Here is a 13,888-nt window from a genome sequence, read left to right on the forward strand (position 1 = left end):
TTGCTGGGTTCCTGGGTGGGGAGTGCAGTGGAGATTCTTTCCACCAGGTGGCGCTGGGCCAGCTCCAGCAGCCCCTCCCAACCGATGAAAACACTGTGATCCTGATGGTGTGTGGGAAACAGCGTCCATCTGTCATGTCAGGGTCCCAGGATTAAGCGGTGGTTATTCGACCACAGGGGTCACCAAGGCGGCGCTCACCCTCTGGCCTCTCCTTGATCCCTTCATTGGGCTGGCTCTGGTGGGACGTAAGGGGAGGTGTTACTACCGCATTCATTTCTATGTTCATTTATGGATTCATCTTTCAGCCTTTATGGAGCCAGGCCTGGGTACACAGATGAATAATATATGGTCCCTGCCTTTAAGACGCTCAAAGGGAGGGGGGAAAAGCAAATAGACCATTGGCACACAGTGACAAATGCTGGGCTAGAGGTCTGCCCAGAGGGCTGGCGGGAGCTGTGAGGCATGTGCCGGACAGACCAGGGCCGGCCTCGCTGGGAAGGTGAGTCTCGAAGGGTGAGAGGGGCCAGCCAGGTGGGAAGGCAGGAAGGGCGTGTGAGGCCCTGTGCCATAAAACGCAGAGTGCTGGGGCCCGCCAGCCCCGGGTAAGGCCAGGCTTAGGGTCCCAGGTGGGGATTGAGAATCCCCATCTCTCATGGAGAGATGAGGGCTTCAGGTTGGTGCCCGAGAGCCAGGATTCCCCTGCTAACAGGCGGGAAATTATTGCAAGATTTCCTCAAGGGAGAGACACAGCCAGATTTGAATTACACAAAGATTGAGTCTGGGAGAGGTGAGGAGATGGGAGCTGGAGGCAGGGGAGCCTGTTAGAAGGTGATTTCAAGTAGGAAATGATAAGTCACCGCTCAGTCACCTCAGAACCCTCCTGGACACACTCACCCTTGTTTCGCTTTTCTGATGCCCATTGTCTTTAGTCTGGTTCACAAGCGCTGGGACCCGAAGTGTTAGTCGCTCAGTCGTGTCTGACTCTTTGCAGTCAGTAGCCCACCAGGCTCCTCTGTCCGTGGAATTCTCCAGACAAGAATACTGGAGTAGGTTGTCATTCCCTTCTCCAGGGGATCTTCCTGGCCCAGGGATCAAACCCAGGTCTCCTGCCTAGCAGGCAGAGTCTTTACCATCTGAAGCACCAGGGATCCTCAAATAGTTTCCCCTTCTCCCCCAGTGAAATACAAATAGCTGACCTCCCGGGTGGCGTTGGGCAGGTGAGAGGGTTGGTGGGACCGGTGGTCAGGGAGCCGTTTGCAGTGCAAGGCCTGGTGCCCATGGGCCAAGCCGCTGAGGAAGGGCGGGGCAGGGGCCCGGGAGGTGTGGTGCCAGCCTGATTTGGGGACGAGCAGAAGGGAACAGCAGACCCCAAGGTGGTCAGAATCAGGAGTACAAGCTCCCAGGAAGGGCAAGGACACCTTTGTCACGGAGGCCACAGACTCAGAGGCTGGGCCATGTGACCAGGGAGGGGTCGAACAGCCAGCCACCCACGTGCCCTAGGCCTTAGTTCTGTGTGGCATGTGATTTGCTTAGAACTTTAATCGCCTGAATCACCACTCACTGCCCGTGTTTCCCTTTTCCCAGCAAGGTCTGGCCCCTTGGTGTCTGTTTTCCTGGTCCCCAGGAAGGCCCCAGAGGATGGTAGTGAATGTCAGCCCTGGGTCCGGGTTCTCCTACTCCAGACTCACAGGGAGGTAGGTGGTGGTGGGTGGGGGTAGGTGTCTTACACAACAGGCTTGAGAGCTCAGGGCCCAGAGCAGTTGATTGAGGGATGGAAGGGATTGAAAGGTAGTTGCTGAACCACAAAAGATGCTGGGATTCTTGGCCTCTAGAGAAGAATTCAATCCAGGGCCAGAGACGAGGCTTGTCGGCTCAGAGATTTTGTGCAATAAAGTTTTATTAAAGTATAAAGGAGCGAGAGAAAGCTTCTGACATAGGCATCAGAAGCAGGCACAAAGAGTGCCCCCCAGCTAGTCTTTAGCTGGATGTTATATAGCTACTAGCAGTCTGCTAATTGAAGAAAGGAAATGTCTCAAAACTCAGAGAATGGCACCAGGCCCCTCACCCACAAGATGCATTTTGAGATAACCTTGGCACCAGGTGAGTCATCCCTGGCCATAAAGTGATTGACATGAATCTTGAAGAAAGGCAGATTTCTATACAAATACATAGTTTCATTAACATAGATTAGGACAATGTATAACATACTGGTTTGTCAAGTCGGTTCTGAGTCTTTAGGTGAGACTTCAAGACAGAGTCTGGGGTAAATACGGAGCACATTAACATAGCTTAAGACAAACATTTCCATAAGAAAGCTGTACTGGTTAGCTCAAGGTTTGAGAAAAGTTAAGATTAGGTGGAACCAGGTGTCATTATGGCAACACAGAATTTTAAGAGAAACCTCTTTTTAAATTTGTATAAAGAAGGGGAAAAAATGTAACACTAGTTTGCTTCCTCCTGCCACTTGAGAGAGAGAGAGAAAATGTCTGACACTTGCAGCCTATTTCCTCTGTTAGGAGGCCCCTGGCCTTCCGGCCTGTTACCCTCACAGGATCCAAGTTTCTCAAGGAATAGAACCCTGAACTCTGAAGGGTTTGGCCTCATCCTGCCTGTGTTCTCAGCAGAGTGGCCTTGGAGAAGTCTATTCAGTTCTCTAAGGAATTGCTTTTCTCCTCCGCACAGTGGAGGAATTGGACAAGAAATGGAACCCATAAGGCCCCTTCAAACACCTACCTTCAGTGAAAGAGGTGCGGTTTTCTCCAGTACACGCCGGATCACCATCCCTGCGCCCCTGCCTTGGCCCCTGGGGTTTCCGGGCGGACCCCTCGCTTCTATGAGGGGTGTGTCCCGTAGAGCGCCTTCCCCGCGTTTCCGCTTCCGGCTCAGAGGACGCTCTCGGGCTCCGCCCCCCGCCCCGCCCCATCCTGGCTCTGCTGGGGGCTCTGGGGGTCAGAGTCACCGCTGGTTTACATTTCGCCCCCAGAGGGTGAAGACGAAGGACTCCTAACTTGTCCACAGCCCTAAAAGCCCAGGAGGCGATTCCCAGTCCCCCTCAACCCCAGGACAAATATCCCCCGTTCCATCACTGCAGCTGTTCCTCAGAGACCTTTTTCCTGATTTCCAGTTCCGGCCCTGTGTGGTCCCTGTAAGCCCCACATCTGTGCCGAGTGCTGTGTCTTCCGAGGAATATTGCTGTTGGCGTTTACCCAGGCTTGGGAGTGAAGATGGAAGTCAGAGGACAGCAAGGCGGAGCTGGAGCAGAGGTCCTGGGCAGCAGGGAAGGTGTGGCTCAGTCTTGGAGACGACGCCCTTTGGGGCAGACAGGAGAGACTGGGAGTCACTCCACATGGTCCTGTGTTTTCCCCAGAGCGAACCTCAGGCCATTTCTCCTGCAGAACTGGCAATGTGGGGTTTATCTGTCTGCGCGGGCAGCCTGAGGTGGGGCTCTCTCCCGGGGGACTCTCTCTAGACTCTGTTCTAGTCCTGGCTCGGCTACTTCTCAGCTGTGTGGCCTTGGGAAAGGAACCTGACCTTTCCCGGTTTCCTCCTGTGAAATGGAGACGTGACCTCTGTATGGTTGGGAGATCAAAGTGAGACCTTGCTTCCAAACCACACCCTCAACTCTTAGATGGCCAGTTATAAATGGTAACTGAGATAATCAACAGAAAGCACCCAATAAGGGAGCTGGGATATGGCAACTGCTCAACAAATGTTAATTCCCTCCCAGGTGACTCAAATTTCAAACACAGCTTGTTCCCAACTCCCCTCAAGTCCTTCCTCCACCCCCACCCACGACCTCACACTTGCACCATCTGCATTTCCTCTGTCAGGGTGTGGTACCAAGGGCTGCCCAGCCCAGAGACTGGAGCCATCTTCTCCTTTTGCCCTATGTCCCCTGGGTTCCCAAGTCCCATCTATTCTGCCCCTAGCTCATATCAGTCTTCCTCAGCATTGCTGCTAACACCATCTAAACCGTGAGGCAAAGACTTAGAGACTTCTAACTGGGCTCCAGGACTCCGTTCCCTCTCCGGCTGCAATCTGCCTTCCACGCACCTGATTAAAGCACAAAGATGGGACTTCCCTGGTGGACCACTGGCTAAGACCCCGTGCTCCCAATGCAGGGGGCCAGGGTGTTCGATCCCTGGTCAGGGAACTAGATTCCATAGCAGCTTAGAGTTTGCATGCCTCTACTAAAGAACTCATGTGCCACAAGTAAAACCTGGTGCAGACAAGTACATAAATAGGTATTTAAAAAATAAAACGCAAAGTCAGCATGTCGTGCCTACGTCAACAGCTGCCCCCCGCCCCCCGACGTCTGTGGGTGATACACAAGCACAGTAGCATGAAGGTCTCGTGTCAGGCTTGTCGATTTCCCATCGTGCTTTCAGGCCTGAAGTCTTTGCCCATACCGTTCCTCTGCCCAGCGCGTTTCCCTTCTCTCATTCTCATGATTAACCCTTATTTTTCCATGAAGGCACAGCTCAGGTGTCACATCCCTCAGAGAGACTTTTGTGACCTTTTCCTTCCCCTTAGCTTGGGTTAGGAGCTGCACCTCCAAGCTCTGGTGGCAAGTAACTCCCTGGCATAGAGCACTAAAGTTGTCTCATTATTTGCCATCTTTTCCTACTAGACTGTGAGCTGCATAAGTGCAGGCTCTGTAGTTATTCATTAGATATCAAATACATATTTACCAAAGCCTACTTGATCAGCCGGAAGCAGAGTTAGGCCCTAGAGATGCTAGGGTGAGGGGCAAATGAGCCCCGACTGTGCACTCAGGGATCTTAGTGTTGCAAGTGTGAGTTGCTCAGTCATGTCCGACTCTGTGTGACCCCATGGACTGTAGCCTGCAAGACTCCTCTGTCCATGGGGTTCTCCAGGCAAGAAGACTAGGATGGGTGGCCATGCCCTCCTCCAGGGGATCTTGCCTGACCCAGGGCTTGAACCTGGGTCTCCCACATTGCAGGCAGACTCTCTACCATCTGAGCCAGCAGAGAGTTGTGTTCCTTGAAGAATCACACCATGATGGAGAGGAGCACTGTCCTACGAGAGCTCCTGGGAAGTATCTGTGTTAGTTGGGGTTCTCCAACTAACTAGAGAAGCAGAACCAGTAGGGTGGCTAGACAGACGGAGGAGAGAGAGATAATAGAGATGAGTGATATGCGTTTTTTATTTTCTTTTTTTAACTGAAGTATAGTTGACTTATAATATTGTGTTAGTTTCTGGTGTACAGCAAAGTGATCCAGTCATATATGCACATATATATAATATATATGTTAAAGATTCTTTTTTATCATAGGTTATTACAAGGTATTGAATTTAATTCCCTGTTGTTTATCTATTTTATATATAGTAATGTGTGTCTGTTAATCCCAAGCTCCTAATTTATCCCCCTGACCCTTGATATTATGATTTATAATAAGGAATAGATATTTGGTCTTCATTCTTGTTCCTGGCACAGAGCTCCTAAAATCCTTGGAATTTCCTGTGGGAAGAGACATAAAGGTGCTTTTTGTTAATGAAGCAAAACTCCTAGGTAACCTAAGGATGGGGCCTGGTTGCCTTCTAGTCCTGTTCACTGACCTCCAGGGAGGCAAGAAAGGAGGAGGACTGAATTCAAAATCAGCGGCCAGTGATTTACTCAACCATGCCCGTGTAGTGAAGCCTCCACAATCCCCCAAAGTATTGGGTTCTGAGGACTTACAGCTTGGTGAACACGTGGAGGTTTGGGGAGAGGGGTGCCCAGAGAGGGCATGGACACTCAGCGCCCCTTTTCTTATACTTTGCCCTACACATCTCTTCCATTGGCTGTTCCGCATTCGATGCTTTGCAATAAACTGTAGTGAGGAAGCTGAGTTCTGCAAGCCACACTAACAAATTGAGCCTGAGGAAGGCTCAACTGTGGGAAACCACAATCTGTAGCTGGTTGGTCAGAAGCATGCGTGACAATCTGGACCTGCAATTGCTTTCTGAAGTCTGCTTGGGGTGGGCGGGGTGGGTGAGCAGTCTTATGAAACTCAGGACTTGACTTGTGGGACCTGTCTCTGAGTAGATCATGTCAGAATTAATTGCTTGGAGGTATGGAGAAAACCACACATGTTGTAATTATTAGAATTAAAATATAAATATGGACATTTAAAGATATATGTGGAAAGAGATTTATTACAAGGAATTGGCTCTTGAGATTATGGAGACCGGCAAGTCCAAAACTCCAGGAGACAGTGAAGAACAGGGCAACCTGGTGTGTGGCAGTCCATGGGGTCACAAAGAGTCAGACAGAACTGAGCAACTGAACAACAAATAGAGCCGTGTTGGAACCTGGAAACCAAAGGAAAAATTGATAATATTGATCCTATCTTCAAATTTTGATATTTTGTTCACAAAGAATTGGAGGGGGGGGGCACTGGTTTAAGATTTTAAAAATATTGCATCAAAATGTTATTGCTCTTGATTACTGAGTTTGGGGCAGTTCCTAAATTTGTACCTAAGGATATGGTCTCACTCACCATATCTAGTCCCAGAGAGTCCCAGAGCCAGAGCAGTCTACAGCCAGCATGCCTGACAGGGAGCCACGCCACTCTCCCTGTAAAATCGAGAGGTTCCTCAGAAAGACCGGAGGGTCGTTGGGAAGGTGGGGGTATCTGTAATAGCACTGTTTCTTTACAGAAAGGGAATGAATCCACATTCAAAGCCAGGAAAGAGAGAATACAGTATAGGCCCCAGCCTATCTCTGTCACATAGACTCAAAGACCCAGATTGTAATAGGAGCACACTCTGAAAGTAGGGTTACTCTATCAAAAGCTGTAATAAAAACAGGGTAATAGTATTGTCATTTTAAACTACTGCACTCTATTTTTTCGTTTTAGCAGATAGATGCTTTTTTCCCAGGAGATTTTTTCCCCCTAACCTCTTGCATTATATTTTTCTTTAGTTACTAATTAAATCATTTTGGGTTTCTTGAACACAGGCATCATTTCACAAATTTCTGCTGGGATGATAGGGACAAATCTGCTTAGAATGAAAAGAAAAAAAAAGCTATTCATGATCCATAAAGGGAATAATCCACATATTCAATTGCAATTAACTGAGATTTGGTTGGAACCATCTTAATCAGGTAACGTCTCTGAATCTAGGAACCTGGGGTAAATCTCTCCCAGGCCGAGTGCTGCCATTGTCAGGCACCCAGTCCACCTGGTCCTGTGGCTACTGGCTCTGCCTGCAATGAAGATGAGAAGGTTTTGCATTATCATCATTTATGAACTGAATACTTTCCATGCAGAATGTATTAAATATAAAAACAGCATCTGACCCTGAGTTATTCAGTCTTTTCTGCAGAGACAGGCAAGGCAGATGGTGATGTTGGTGCGTCAGATTCTTGCACCCTTGGGTCAGTATTTCAAATAGACATGTACCATACTAATCACGTTCTAGCTGGACCCTAAAGCTGGGGACCTTCTGCTCAGACTGCTCCAATATCCACACAGCTCTCTCATCACCAACACACCTTTCAGACTTCTTGAACTTTCTCTTCTCTGATGGGAGTCGGTAATCTTCAGTTGCCCATCCATCCTGATCCCTGGGGCCTCAGCCCCTCTCATCCAGCCAGCCAGGGCTGCCAAGGCTGTGCAGTTGTACCCTCTTGCTCTCTTCTTTAAGGGAATATCATATTGTTTGGGACTAAATGGCACCCAGGCCAAAGCCCAAGTGCTCATTCCTCTAACTCAATGATATTCACATCCCCTCTCCTCTTTAATGATGAGAGCACCCCAATGAGAACCTCCTGCATCTATGGACCTTAGTGTAATCTCTCCTACTAATTAACTACACTTTTTGTCTTACTCTCTTTTAAATTCACAACCAGTGGAGGAGTTAATTATATCTGCGCATTTTTAGGACACACTTTGAGGTTCCAGATTGATATGAATTTGGAGAATACTATTGAACTTAGCTTCCCAGGTGGAGTTAGTGGTAAAGAACTCACCTACAAATGCAGAAGACTTAAGAGATGTGGGTTCAATCCCTGTGTTGGGAAGATCCCCAGGAGGAGGGCATGGCAACCCACTCCAGTATTCTTGCTTGAAGAATCCTATGGACTCAGGAGCCTGGAGGACTCCAGTCCATATGGTTGCAAAAAGTTGGAGATGGCTGAAGTGACTTAGCACATATGCATTCACCTTACTGTGCCCTCCCTCAGATATGATATTATTTACATATTTGATTCAGCCTAACAGTCCATTGTTCCTTATGTACTTTATGTAGACAAATGGCTGACACAAGTATTTTTATAAAGCTAAAGATCAAGATTGATAGATTTTACCAAATTTTATCTCTGATGAAAACTCATGGGCCATGAATCTGGCCAAATGCCTGCAAGTCTGATTGAACACTGCTGTGAGGCAACCCATGGTATAAATCCAGGAAATAGTTGGTGTAAATCCAGCCCAGTCTTCATCCACATTTTGAACCTAAGGATCAATGTTGCAAATCAGTTCATGGTTGCTTTTTATTTCATCTTTTCCTGTTCACATCTTTGGGATACACAGTTTACACTGTAACAATAGCTGTCTATAAACCTGTTTTCCCCTTAAATGTACTGGTGAGCATTGAGGTTGAAGGAAGTTAAGATAATGTGGAAGGCATTTACATTTGAAAAATAAAATTTTGTAACAAAAGATTATTTTTGTTGCTTCAGATGATTATTTAAAAACACAAGGTTCATACATATAAAATGAATGTATGCATACATTGCAGAATTCTGACTTAGAAAAATACATCAGCATGAACTACTGAAGGCCTAGAGCTAGTGTTCAGCAATGAAAGAAGCCACCACCACGAGGGGCTTGCTCACTGCAGCTGGAGAGGAGCGCCTCCACTCGCCACAACCAGAGAAAGCCCACGAACAGCAAGGAAGACTCAGCGCAGCCGAAACGTAAAAATAAAAAGAAAGAAAATGCTCTTGTAGTTCCAACAATCAGAATGAACTATTGTTAACATTTTGGAGTATACTTTTTCGGTCTTTCTTTCTAACCATATGCACATGTAAATAGGATGTGTCTAGAAAAAGAGACATGTATTTATATATATACATTCACAGACTGCAGCTGCTTCTGCCTTTAGAAGGATGATAGAATTCATCTCAAGTAAGATTTCTTTTTTCCCAAACTTAAAAGTTTTAATTTTGTATTAGGGTATGGCCGATTAACAATGACGTGGTAGCTTCAGGTGAGCGGTGTGGGGACTCAGCCATACGTATCGATTCTCCCCCAAACTCTCCTCCCATCCATGCTGGCACATAATATTGAGCAGAGTCCCCTGTGCTATACAATAGGTCCTTGTTGGTTATCTATTTTGAATATAGTCGTGTGTACATGACCTTTCCAGACTCCCTAACTATCCCTTTCCTGTGGCAACTATAAATTCATTTTCTAAGTCTGTGAGTCTCTTTCTATATTTTGCAGGTAAGTTCATTTACATCATTTCTTCTTAGATTCCGTGTATAAGGGAGATCACACAATATTTCTCCTTCTCTGCCTCCCTTCTTCACTCAGAATGACACTTTCTAGGTCCATGCATGTTGCTGCAAGTGGTATTTCATTCAAGGGAGATTTATTTTAACTTAGAAGCATTCCTAATGGTCTGTATAAAGTGTGAGTGGTGGACACCTCTAAACCCTACTCCCTTCCAGGGCAAGACAAATAAATTACTCCTAACAGGAGGAAAGCTTAAGCTAGCAGTTAGAGACTAGGGTGAGGGGTGGGGGTGAGCCTGCGGAGTGTGAGGAGGGCAGCTGGGGAGGAACAGAAAGCATAGAAAGGTAGACTCTGTGAAGGAACACTCGTGAGGGATTCCCTGGGGCAGACAGTGTCTGATGTTAAATGTGGAGCGATTTCCTGCTTGCCTTGTGCTGTAATTGTACTCCATGACTCAACCCTCCAGTAAAAGCATGCTATTAACAACACCCTGGGGTTTGGTTGCTTCGGTTGAAATGAAGCATGGAGGAAAGTGGGGCCGCAAGGGAGCCAAGAAGCTGGGAGTGGAGGCTGGGAGCAGACGTTAGGGAGACCCGGGATATACTGTGCCCGAGGAATTTTGTAGTCAGCTTTATTCGTTGAGCAAAAAACTTGAACAGCATGCCTGCATATCATTACTCTTTCACATCACCAGGTACTCAACCTCATATTTATAGCACCCTTTAGAATTAGCTGCACAGTTGAAAGAAGGACAAGACTCAAGACAACATTTAATAAATCCACAGTAATTATGGTACAATCGGGAATGCAGTGAAATAGCGCTTACAGTTTATTCCCCCAGGGTCTAGGTAGACACCCTGTTCCGAAGCTATATACATAACCTGTAATAAACATCCTTGTACCCACAGCATCACCACATCTCTAATCATTCCCCTTTATATCCCAGAAGTGGATTTTACAAGGGCCAGAGAAGTATTTCAGAACATTTGACTGGCATTATTGTCTTCCCCAAAAGAGGTAGTGATGTTACTTTATTCTTTTTCTTAATATATATATTTTCTTGACGTATAGTTGACTTACAATGTTTCAGGTGCATAGCAAAGTGATTCAGTTATACATATACATGTTATTTTTGATATTATTTTTCATTATAGGTTATTATAAAATACTGACTATAGTTCCCTGTGCTATACAGTAAATCTTTGTTGCTTGTTGCATATCTATTTTTTAATTAGAAATCTAGCTTTCTATTCATGCTAAGTCAAACAACTGGAATCAAAATGTCATACATTTTTTAGTTAAGCAAAAATTCTTATTTTCTGAAATATATATATTATACATATTATTTATACATATATGTATACAGAGGCTTTATACTACATTTGATAAAGGCTTGAGAAGTAATATAAAAAAAGAAGAGGGGGAGAAAGTGGAAAATATAAGCTAAATGAAATGGGAGCACTGAATATGAAATAGAAAAAGTGAGATAAATTAGATAAAAGTAAAAGATCATCATATAGTCCAGTTGTTTTTAAACATGACTGTTCATTAGAAATATATCTGGAGCTCTGGAGGAAAAAAAAGCAATACCTGGTCATTTGTATTTTTCAAAAAATTTCAAGATACTTTTGATATCCATCTGGATTTTAAAGTGATTACAGGTTTTTCTGTTAAATGACAGTTTTGGTGATATAGATTTCTATTATTTTTTTGTTGTTGACCAATCATGATACAATTGTGCTGAGTAATAGTTACATAATCACAATAGTAAAAGATGTTTATCAGTTTTTACAATCAATAGTCAGACACAAAATAAAAGATAATTATAATTGCAAGCCATAATGGGAAAATGATTAACTTAACAACATAAAATAATTACATACAATTTGGGGGGTTAAGCAGAGTGATGTGGTGAGTGCACACATGCACAAGTTTTCATCCTCCCAACCAGTCTGTGCCTTTTGATTCTTGCATTTAATCCATTTACATTTAAGGTAATGATTGATATGTATGATCCTATTACCGTTTTCTTAATGGTTTTGGGTTTATTTTCTGTAGATCTTTTCCTACTCTAGTGTTTTCTGCCTAGAGAAGTTTCTTTAGCATTTGATGTACAGCTGGTTTGGTGCTGCTGAATTCTCTTAACTTTTGTTTGCCTTGAAAGCTTTTGACTTCTCCATCAAATCCAAATGAGAATCTTGCTGGGTAGAGTATTCTTGGTTGTAGGTTCTTCCCTCTCATCACTTTAAATATACCATGCCATTCCTTTCTGGTTTGTAGAGTTTCTGTTGAGACATCAGCTGATAGCCTGATGAGAGTTCCCTTGTATGTTATTTGTCATTTTTCTCTTGTTGCCTTTAATATTTTATCTTTACCTTTAATTTTTGTCAGTTTGATTACTGTCTGTATCAGTGTGTTCCTGCTTGGGTTTATCCTGTCTGGGACTCTTTGCGCTTCCTGGACTTGTTTGACTGTTTCCTTTCCCATGTTAGGGAAGTTTTCAGCTATTGTCTCTTCAAATGTTTTCTCAGGTTCTTTCACTCTCTCTTCTCCTACTGAGGCCCCTATAATGTGACTGTTGGTGTGTCTAATGTTGTCCCAGAGGTCTCTTAGGTTATCTTCATTTTTTTTTTTCATTCTTTTTTCTATATTCTGTTCTGCAGCAGTGATTTCCACCATTCTGTCCTCCAGCTCATTTATCTGTTCTTCTGCCTTAGTTATTCTGTTATTGATTCCTTCTAGTGTATTGCTCATCGCTGTTTGTTTGTTCTTTAGTTCCTGGAGGTCTTTGGTAAACATTTCTTACATCTTCTCCATTGTTTTTCTGAGATCCTGGATCATCTTTACTATCATTTTTCTGAATTCTTTTTCTGGAAGGTTGCCTATCTCCACGTCATTTAGTTATTTTTCTGGGGGTTTATCTTGTCCCTTCATCTGGGACACAGCTTTCTGCTTTTTCATCATGATTACCTTTCTGTAATACGGTTTTTATTTTAGCCAATGTGAGACTGTGCTGCTTCTTGCTTCTTTTGTCTGCCTTCTGATGGATGAGGCTAAGAGGCTTCTGTAAGCTTCCTGATGGGAGGGACTGGTGATGGGACAAACTGGGTCTTGCTCTGGTGGGCAGGCCTTATTCAGTAAAGCTTTAACTCAATTATCTGCTGATTGGTGGGGTTGCACTCCTTCCCTGGTAGTTGTCTGGTCTGAAGTGACCCGGCTCCGGGGTCTGTGGGCTCTATGGCAGGGTTAAAGTCAAACTCCAAGAGGGTTTATACCAAGGGGGACCGTCCCAGCCGGCCGCTGCCAGTGCCCCCATCCCTGTGGTGAGCCCCTCCCTGCCAGCCCCCGCTCCACAGGAGGTAGTTTTGGTTCAGTCTCCTGTGGGGTCACTGCTCCTTTCCTCTGGGTCTTGGTACAGGCAAGGTTTTGTTTGTGTCTCTGTTTCTCCCAGCCCTCTGACCTTTCAGGGCAGATTCCCCGGGGATTCCCACTCCCTTTGTCCAGTCGCCAGGCTGAGGAAGCCTGACATGGGGTTCAAAACCTTCACAACAGTGGGAGAACTTCTTCGGTACTATTGTTTTCCAGCTGGTGGGTCACCCACCCAGTGGGTATTGGATTTGGTTTTATCATGACTATGTCCCTCCTACTATCTTGCTGCAGCTTCTTTTTGTCTTTGGAGGTGGGGGACCTTTTTTTTGGTGGGTCCAGCATCCTCCTGTCGATGCTTGTTCAATAGCTAGTTGAAATTTTGATGCTCTCGCGGGAGGAGATGAGTGGACTTCCAATAGCAATGCTACTTTAAAAAACCAACTATCTTTCTGCAATCTGAGTATCAACATTATTTCATATTTTTTCACAGTTTATAGCTTTAAAAAAGAGCACACGACAATTTTTATTTTCATTTTTGATCACTACTTGTGAGGTTGTACACTTTTCTGCCCATCTGCTTTTTTCCTTTATGAATTGTCTGTTTCTATCCTTTGCCTATTAGAGGGTTCATCTTTTTTTTATTGATTTTTGTGACCCCATAAAATAAGAATATTAACTCTTTGTTGGTTAATATATTGCAGGCATTTTGTCCTAATTTGTCACTTGCTTTTACTTTTGGCTAAAACACTTTTAGTGCTTTGGGACCAAGTGATATTTTAAATTTTCATGCAGTCAAATCTGTCTACTCCTTTATGGATTCTACATTTGATGTTATAGTTCTTTTAAACTTTTTCAAAACCCACGATTATAGGTTTTTGTCTAGTCTTTTTATGATTTCATTTTTTTAAAATGTTCAATTCTTTATTCCTTTTGGAATTTGAGGAATGAGGTGAAACTTTAGTTTAACTTTTCTCCTAAAGGCTATCCAAATATCTCAGCACCCTTTATCAAATAATCCATCTTTTTCTCCTGATGTAAATGCCACATCTACA

The 13,888-nt window shown here is 44.7% G+C and overlaps 1 long non-coding RNA gene across 1 annotated transcript; it reads left to right on the forward strand.

The window, feature by feature from the left end:
• Nucleotides 1–454: 454 nt before the first annotated feature.
• LOC122426886 lies at nucleotides 455–5,007 on the forward strand. The gene is made up of 3 exons (XR_006265258.1): nucleotides 455–499; nucleotides 1,585–1,694; nucleotides 3,125–5,007. It is a non-coding gene; the product is annotated as an uncharacterized LOC122426886 (long non-coding RNA).
• The last annotated feature ends 8,881 nt before the right edge of the window (nucleotides 5,008–13,888 follow it).

The sequence above is a fragment of the Cervus canadensis genome, chromosome 2 (assembly GCF_019320065.1).
Source record: "Cervus canadensis isolate Bull #8, Minnesota chromosome 2, ASM1932006v1, whole genome shotgun sequence".
Lineage (NCBI taxonomy): Eukaryota > Metazoa > Chordata > Mammalia > Artiodactyla > Cervidae > Cervus > Cervus canadensis.